Here is a 9,858-nt window from a genome sequence, read left to right on the forward strand (position 1 = left end):
GTACTGAATTTCTGAGTAATTGTTTGCAAATGGTACTGGATTTCTGTGTAACTGTTTGCAAATGGTACTGGATTTCTGAGTAACTGTTTGGAAATGGTACTGGATTTCTGTGTAACTGTTTGGAAATGGTACTGAATTTCTGAGTAACTGTTTGCAAATTGTACTGGATTTCTGTGTAACTGTTTGCAAATGGTACTGGATTTCTGTGTAAATGTTTGCAAATGGTACTGGATTTCTGTGTAACTGTTTGCAAATGATACTAGATTTCTGAGTAACTGTTTGCAAATGGTACTGGATTTCTGTGTAACTGTTTGCAAATGGTACTGGATTTCTGAGTAACTGTTTGCAAATGGTACTAGATTTCTGTGTAACTGTTTGGAAATGGTACTGAATTTCTGAGTAATTGTTTGCAAATGGTACTGGATTTCTGTGTAACTGTTTGCAAATGGTACTGGATTTCTGAGTAACTGTTTGGAAATGGTACTGGATTTCTGTGTAACTGTTTGGAAATGGTACTGAATTTCTGAGTAACTGTTTGCAAATTGTACTGGATTTCTGTGTAACTGTTTGCAAATGGTACTGGATTTCTGTGTAACTGTTTGCAAATGGTACTGGATTTCTGTGTAACTGTTTGCAAATGATACTAGATTTCTGAGTAACTGTTTGCAAATGGTACTGGATTTCTGTGTAACTGTTTGCAAATGGTACTGGATTTCTGAGTAACTGTTTGCAAATGGTACTAGATTTCTGTGTAACTGTTTGCAAATGGTACTGGATTTCTGAGTAACTGTTTGCAAATGGTACTGGATTTCTGAGTAACTGTTTGCAAATGGTACTAGATTTCTGTGTAACTGTTTGCAAATGGTACTAGATTTCTGAGTAACTGTTTGCAAATGGTACTGGATTTCTGTGTAACTATTTGCAAATGGTACTGGATTTCTGTGTAACTGTTTGCAAATGGTACTGGATTTCTGAGTAACTGTTTGCAAATGGTACTAGATTTCTGTGTAACTGTTTGCAAATGGTACTAGATTTCTGAGTAACTGTTTGCAAATGGTCCTGGGTTTCTGTGTAACTGTTTGCAAATGGTACTGGATTTCTGAGTAACTGTTTGCAAATGGTACTGGATTTCTGTGTAACTGTTTGCAAATGGTACTGGATTTCTGAGTAACTGTTTGCAAATGGTACTAGATTTCTGTGTAACTGTTTGGAAATGGTACTGAATTTCTGAGTAACTGTTTGCAAATGGTACTGGATTTCTGTGTAACTGTTTGCAAATGGTACTGGATTTCTGAGTAACTGTTTGGAAATGGTACTGGATTTCTGTGTAACTGTTTGGAAATGGTACTGAATTTCTGAGTAACTGTTTGCAAATCGTACTGGATTTCTGTGTAACTGTTTGCAAATGGTACTGGATTTCTGTGTAACTGTTTGCAAATGGTACTGGATTTCTGTGTAACTGTTTGCAAATGATACTAGATTTCTGAGTAACTGTTTGCAAATGGTACTGGATTTCTGTGTAACTGTTTGCAAATGGTACTGGATTTCTGAGTAACTGTTTGCAAATGGTACTAGATTTCTGTGTAACTGTTTGCAAATGGTACTGGATTTCTGAGTAACTGTTTGCAAATGGTACTGGATTTCTGAGTAACTGTTTGCAAATGGTACTAGATTTCTGTGTAACTGTTTGCAAATGGTACTAGATTTCTGAGTAACTGTTTGCAAATGGTACTGGATTTCTGTGTAACTATTTGCAAATGGTACTGGATTTCTGTGTAACTGTTTGCAAATGGTACTGGATTTCTGAGTAACTGTTTGCAAATGGTACTAGATTTCTGTGTAACTGTTTGCAAATGGTACTAGATTTCTGAGTAACTGTTTGCAAATGGTACTGGATTTCTGTGTAACTATTTGCAAATGGTACTGGATTTCTGTGTAACTGTTTGCAAATGATACTGGATTTCTGTGCAACTGTTTGCAAATGGTACTGGATTTCTGTGTAACTATTTGGAAATGGTACTGGATTTCTGTGTAACTGTTTTCAAATGATACTGGATTTCTGTGTAACTGTTTTCAAATGATACTGGATTTCTGTATAACTGTTTGCAAATGGTACTGGATTTCTGTGTAACTGTTTGCAAATGGTCCTGGATTTCTGTGTAACTGTTTGCAAATGGTACTGGATTTCTGTGTAACTGTTTGCAAATGGTACTGGATTTCTGTGTAACTGTTTGCAAATGGTACTGAATTTCTGTGTAACTGTTTGCAAATGGTACTGGATTTCTATGTTACGAACAGGACTCTGTTACAGACATGGCAAATATTAATTAGTTAACACTACTGTATATATGACATGCCACATGTAAAATTTTTTCTTAATAATCGAGAACTGTTATTGGGTTTTAGAACGGTCCAGAAATGAATTATTCATTTGTGTCATGTTTAGATTCTCTCCTGTAAGGAAATGTAAATATTTTAAATCTGTATTTAGTTCAATACTTAAACACCATTTCACAAAATTCACCAGTCTCTTCAAAAAAAATAGTTCATAAAATAACATTTTTTAAAAATGTTATAATTGCAGAAATGTGTTGGTTATATTTGAGGACATAGCAATAAAATAAAATTAAATATTTTTAAAAACACCAGATATACCTTGAAATAGTAACATATTTATATGAAATATCACAAAGAAGGAATTTGCTCTGTGAAAACCTGAAACTGAGTTGTTTTAAATAATACAGTGATGCAAACTAATGTCTTATAAAATCAAATTGTCCCATAAAAAGTGGAGTGGAGTCCGAACAAATGCTTCCAATTTTTGTTATAATATATTTACAGATAGGCCCATGTATTATTAAAGGCATATTATATCGGTCCAACAGAGTGCATAGCATTGTTTTATGGGACAGTACCACCCATCAAAAGTGTCTAGATTGACACGTCTATGATTAGAAACTGAACAATGAAAAACCTGATATATTCTTAGTAGCCTGTACATCCAAATCAGCACTTTTCAAAAACTCAATGACCTTTTTCCTCAGAAAATGTAAAATGAAATGCAAAGCATAACTGGACTTACATGATGGATGATAATAATAAGGTGAACTACTCTTCATCTCCATTGGAACAGCACAGTCTGTAAAGCACAGGTTACACAGTCTGTAAAGCACAGGTTACACAGACTGCAAAACACAGGCTACATAGTGCCAGCACAGTCTGTAAAGTACAGGTTACACAGGCCAATTTCAGTCTGTAAAGCACAGGTTACACAGTCTAAGACACAGGTTGCACAGTCTGAGCTTGGTTCAGTTGTACAGTGGTCCAGGCTGAGAGGACCATGTGGCACCTCATCCATGCACAGGGTTGGACTGCGTTGCCGTCCCTCCCCCCGCTGCTGGAGTTCCAGCCTGACGTGGCCCAGATCGGCTGTGGCACGGGTCGGCCCGTTTTCACCCCCCTGTTCTCTGTTCTGCCTCCATGGGGCATTTAAAGCGCTCTGCCCTTGTCCAGATGCCTCTGGGGTTCTTGGCATCCTCATGCCCTATAGAGGTTTCTCCCTGTTGCATGACCTAACCCCTGCTCCTGCAAGCCAGTCTCCTTTGAGCAGCCTTGCGTGGGAGCCACCGTGGACTTCCCCTGGAAACTGCAAGGACAACGACCGGTTGAGACCTTCGTTGAACTTCCCCCCCCCCCCGCCCTCGTCCAATCCGACGGCGGTACCGACGCCGGGGTGTCGTCTGGCCTGTCCCGGGGGGGTGCTGAGGAAAAAAGATTTTTAAAAGTCATCGGAGAACTGCTGACGTTCCGCACGTATCGGCCGGGAGCCTGGGTGTTATTTTAAACTTTTGACGCTGATTGTTTTTGGTGGGTTGGCCGGCTTGGCACGGACTGGGAGAGAGAGGGGAAGAGAGGGAAAGAGAGCAAAAGTATGGTTCCAATCATTCACAAAGATGCTTTTGTTCCCCGACACAAGGCCCGCACATGACTCAGCGGTCCGGGTGGGATAGTTCTCTTACGGAACCTTAATTAAGTTTGATATTGTGAAGACGGACAGCATTTAGCACCTTAGCTGGAAACGGTCGACCCGTATATATAAATAAATAAAGCGAACATATTCCAAAGCAGTGAGTTTCATAAATCTAATCACAAAATAAAACTAATTCAGCAACAACAAACAAAAAAACAGCCCAAAGTTTTCTGTTTGTTCAGTCTTTCTTTGTGTGCAGTGTCTCAGATGAGACATGAGACCGTCGCAGACGCAACATGCAGGTAGACTCCCATCCCTTCCTAAATGGATTAGATCTAATGGGGCCATTTTTAGGATTCTGTGTCATGCGCCTGTCCAACCACTCTGCCTCATGCAATCATCTCATGATATATATATATATATATATATATATATATAATCATCTGAATCACAAAAGGGCACATTTATCTTTTATTTTGTCAGGATCTTTGTTCCAAGGCGTGTGCTCGCTGGGTGAGCTGGTGTTGTGGTCTCACTCTGAAATATGGATGAGGAAGGCCCACTTATGCCTGACTCCTAACCCCCGATAACCCCTGATAAGGAGAGAAAACAGTTAAAATCAAAAACCGCTCCAGAGTCAATCAGCTCCTCTCCTTACCGACTCCCACACACTCTCCCTACAGAAAAAATATATTTCTGCCTGTGCCTCTCACATTTACAGATAAGCCCTGGGCACAATTCATACTCACACGAAATACAGAAAAGAAAAATACAACTCCGTAGACTTTATTTGGGTTAAAACAACATCCTCCCATCTATCCCCTCAGCAGTCAAATTCTTTCTTTTTTTGTGTTCCAGGGGTGTGAGGTGTTCTCGGGCGGCAGTGGGGCAGACGGTCTGTGCGTTTGCCTGAAATCACTGGGTTGTTTACTCCTCCTGGTGGTCAGACCCTGCAGCACAGCGCTGCGAGATGACCGTTGCGTTTCGCGGGCAGCTCGCGAGGGCTAACGAGCTCCAGGCTCTTCTCGAGACCGCCGCGGTCCCGGAGGCCCCCGCCCAAGCCGCGCCAACAACTTGACAACTCGTCACAACAGCGGCAGCGGTGGAAACGGGCAGAAGCGGTCTCGTTTTCCGTATTTTATCAAAAATTAAAATGAAGACAAACCAGGGACAGCCATTTCCTGTAATGGTGACAAGCACAAAGCAGCTCCCTTGATGACTATGCAAATTAGGCCTTTGACAAAGACTCTGAATGGAGCGCTGTCACAGCCCCCATTAAGTGCATTATCTGCGTTAAAGGGCCCCGTCCTGCTCCGCGCGCACTCGCTCTATATACAGCCGCAAATCCAGATTTACTCTCCCTGTGGTTAAACTCCGTCCATCCATCTCTGCGTTAAAATTAAACCCTTTTCACCGCGAAAGGAAACAAAAGCAGGAGCCGTGTCGATGAAAGAATGTTACAGGATGTGGGAAGCACTTCTGGGGAGGGCGATGGCAAGTGTAGGAAATGGTTCGACGCGACGCGACGCGACCATCGTTTCTCCCTGCTTACCGTATTATAAACAATGTGCTGAATGTTAATTAAAAACTGATATGGTACAGGCTCATTTTTACCGCTTGATAATAATTACTCATTAGAAAAGGCTCGCAGATGAACCACCAACTTATTCTTCTTTTTACTTTTTCTTAATTAAAATTAAAGCCATTTTAAAATAATTTATTATTTTCTATTTTAATTAGCATTCTCGATATCTTTTAAAGTCCAGGATTGTTTCGGTAAGAGGTTTTTCGTGAGAAGACGGTAGGTATGATACGGCGAAGCACCTGTGTGAGACCAGCACGGAAGGATGATTAATGCACAAAACTGAATATGTATTATGTGAGAAAATTAAACGGAGCTGGTTTCATCATTTTCGACTGCAAGGGCTTCGGAATCACTTTGTCTTGCTGTCACAAGCAAGGTCTTTTACGAAGCGAAGAATCTAACTTATGAGCCACTCTTCACGTAGCATAAATAAAGTGCTATTTTTCGTAAGAACAGCTTAAATTCAATAAGTCATTTGTTATTGCGACAGCGCCACACAGGAAAACAAACTGCAAACATTAGCCCCCATTACAATCAGGTCCCTGAAGGGGGGGGGGGGGGCTGTGCCTCGGAGCTCAGGGGTGGGGTGAGTGGCGGTTGAGGGGGGGCAGCTGGGGCTAGGGCTGCTCCAGAGGTCCTCTCCCCCCCCTGGAAGTCCCTTTCCTTTTGCTCAGCTTTGACTGGCCTGCCCCCACCTTGCCCCTGGGGTGGGGGCTGATATTAAACCCCAATCTGTCCAGATGTTTCCCTCAGCTGCCCCGACGCCCCAACCAACACAGCCGACCCCCCCCCCCCACCCCACGCGACCGGCTTTGAGCTGCCAGAACGACAATCAAGGCCCCGCCTCGGAGGCCCCCGCTTTCACATCCAATGTGCCGTGCGCGTCAGACACGGCGTGGAAAAGTGGCACGTGTTTTTTTAAAGTTTCTTTTTTTTGTTTTTTTTTTACCTCTGAAATGGTGGGGCTCCTCTAATTGGGAGCAGATTTCCTCACACAATAGAGCCCTTTCTCCCGCGCGCGGAGCGGCAGGAAGCGCGGGGTCTCCGTGTCGTCAGCAGAGAGGCCGCCATGGAAGGCCTTGGTTACCTGAAAGAATGCAGAAGGCGTTAGCAACCGCCACCAGCCGCCAGAGAAAACTCGCTTAGGTGCGCCACGTTCCCCAGAACAGGCTGACAGCTGAAGTCCCCCCCCCCCCCCCCGTACTGAAGACGGAGGTTTTATTCTGCTAATGCGTGTGGGAACACACAGCTCCGCCTGTGGCGCACAGCACAGCAACGTGCTGTTCAGGGGGTTGCTGGTTTGAGTCCGACGTGTGAAGTGTTGATGGAAATCAATACTTTAAAAAATGTTTTTTTTTTTTTTTTTTGAACAGTATTTTTATGCAGCGACAAAATCAAATGCAAGTCAGCCTAGACAAAAGACTGATAAGAAAGTAGTTATTATAAACACTAAAAAGGTGTCTAGCATTGTTTTTTTAAACTAGTAGGTCACCTTTATATTTGAAAGTTCAAGTTCTACTGAAAGCTGTCAGACAAATTCAACAAATGTGAAAACTATTCTGAATTCCTTGATTGAGTTCTAAGATAATCAGCAGCTTTTCAGTGTAAAAGCCTTTTCTCTAAAACAGGTCATATTCAAGTAAAATACTGCTGTGGGCTTTTAATAAATCAGTGTGCAAAAATATTCAAGCTTCTAAAAAACCCAAATAAGACCCAACCAGTTTTAAAATGCTGAACAGTCGCATTCTTTTCCAAACGGAACGATGAATCAGAATGACAGCAGTCTCCTTCCGAAATCCTTGAAGGTTTATGTAAGACAAGGCCGCAGAATAAATTTTTTAAAAAGTAAAAGTGTTTAACTGAGACCTTAACAGAGTTACCTGAAAAAAACGACGGCTCTTTAAAAATGCACTGAAAGGCAAACTGGATGAAATCTGGTTTCTCTCAGCAGGCTTTGAGGCTACCTGCGGACTGCCATGCCACTGAGAACCGAGCAAAATCACTTCTGGGGAGGGGGGCGTGAGTTGGGGGTGCAAGCAAAATATGGCTTAAAATAACACCTCAGCACAATGAAAGAAAAAAAAATTAACAAATATTTTAGGACTGGGTTTAACTGAATTTGATCCTTAATGATAAATATATTTTTTTGTCATTAAATAGTACGGATACTGTCAAGCCAATGAAACTGTTACTAAAGGAACCCAATGAACAATTACACGCTCAACAAAATTCTGAGTATGACAAACACGACACCCAGGACTGGACTTCCTTCCCCGAAGTCTGTAATTCATGAGTACAGATTCATCTTTGAGAGAGAAACACTCAGGGGACCAAGGGTGCAGACAGTGTAATAAGTATTTTATTGCATTTTATAATGCCATTGTCAATAATTAGTACAGATTACATGCAACTAGAACTACTGTACAGTTTTTTTTATTGTCTGCATGAACAGACACAAGAAGATTCAGGTTACAAATACACAGATATATGTGTTTTATACAGCATGAGGAAAATGGCAGTGACGGACACAGAGAAGGTAACCGGGCAACAGCAACAAGGTGGGCGGGGCTAGTTGCCTCTTTTTTCTTTTTTTAGTGAACATCTGAAAAACACCCATCTTCTCTCACCTGGGTCTCACTTGGAAAAAAAAAACAAACAAAAGAAAAGATAAAAAAAACAACAACAAATCGAACCAAAAACAAACCCCCAGGTACAGAAAGTCACTGCGGAAAAATGTACACACATTCGTAAAGATACAAATGACAGGAAAGCTTAAGTGGTAGTTCCGTTTTGTTGGCCTAGAAATTAACACCATTGGTCAAAGCTTCCCTGCAAGGTCCCCCTTTCCTGGAGATACGTCACCTCAAAGCTGTCAGGCGGTGGGTTATGGAGTTCCACGTCACAGAATTCACCGGAGAGCCCATAGCGTCGGCGTTAACTTTACCGCGACCTCAACTCATAACAATAATCACGACAATGAATGAAAGTGTTTTTGAACGATCGACAGCCGGAAAGTTTCATAAATCTAAGGACGCCTCGCTTTCCCCGTCGTCAAAGCGCGCGCTTAGCTGCAGCTGCGCTGGGCTACGACAGATAAGCTCAGGGTAACCCCGGCAGCACAGAGCCTGTTTGGTGGTCACATCAGATCACATGCATCTCTGAAAGCCTTTAAAACTCATTTGGTATGCCGCCGTGGAAAGCTGAGACTGTTTCACAGAAGAGCAACTAAACAACTCCAAAAACAAAAAAAAAACAATGCATCGCCGAATCTTTCTTCCCTGTCAGTAAGAGTGAGCTGACGGCAGATTAATTTTGCCTTCAGCCTGAGCAGAAACCTGTCTTATCTCTGCCTCTGAAAGTGGTACAGGCCTCCCTGTGAGCTCAAACGGCCGCCGCACGAGAGGCGCAGGGAGACACGGAACAGCAACATTGGTTCCACGGTAATGAAAGCAATATCGATTCCACGGCAATTAAAATGAACGGCCGAATGAGCCGGCCCCTTGGCTGTGCCCGGGACTAACACCACCGTTACGGCTCTCCAAAGCCCGACGATGGGCAACAACAGTCCGAAACTACCACCGTTTAGTGAAGGACAGTCTCGAAAAGTAATGGTCAATACAGGAATGATTCGGTTTAAAGGGAGTTTGTACACGTATGGGCACCTAGGAGGACCAAAAAACACCTTACAGTTTGGCTCTTTCTTAAAAGCAAGAGAGGGCTACATATTTTTCTTCGATTTTCATTCCCCTTTTGAGGTTTTGGTCCTGTCTTTGAGAAAAGTCCTTCTGAGGTATCAATACACAATGAACTCAACTTTTTTGTTTCATGTTTTCTTTAGTCCTTTTTCATTAAAAATGCATAAATGCAGTACAGAGACAAAAGGTATCAAAATAGACCTAGCTAAGATAAATATACAAACAGGCGTGTTACCTAAACCACTGATCTAACTTTTATTCTTTTTTTTTTTAAAGATAATACACTTAAAAAAATCATCATCGTCCAGACGTTTTATGAAGTAAACTGAAACAAAAAGAAAAACTATTTAACCATGATACCTGCAGCACTTAATATGATAAATACATACACTTTAGCATAAGCAATACAGTATAGGAATTTAGAGCTGGAAGCTTTACAATAGCTAAACAGGTGCAGAAAATAAAATAAAATAAAATAAAACAAAAATAAAGAAATGGGGGAAAATGCCTTTGAGAGCTAAGCCAAGCGGTAATATACAATAATACATCATAACAACAAGAAGTTTGTAAAGTAACTTAAGTGTTTTTTTTTGTTTTTTTTTGAAGAT

The sequence above is a fragment of the Anguilla anguilla genome, chromosome 13, assembly GCF_013347855.1.
Source record: "Anguilla anguilla isolate fAngAng1 chromosome 13, fAngAng1.pri, whole genome shotgun sequence".
Lineage (NCBI taxonomy): Eukaryota > Metazoa > Chordata > Actinopteri > Anguilliformes > Anguillidae > Anguilla > Anguilla anguilla.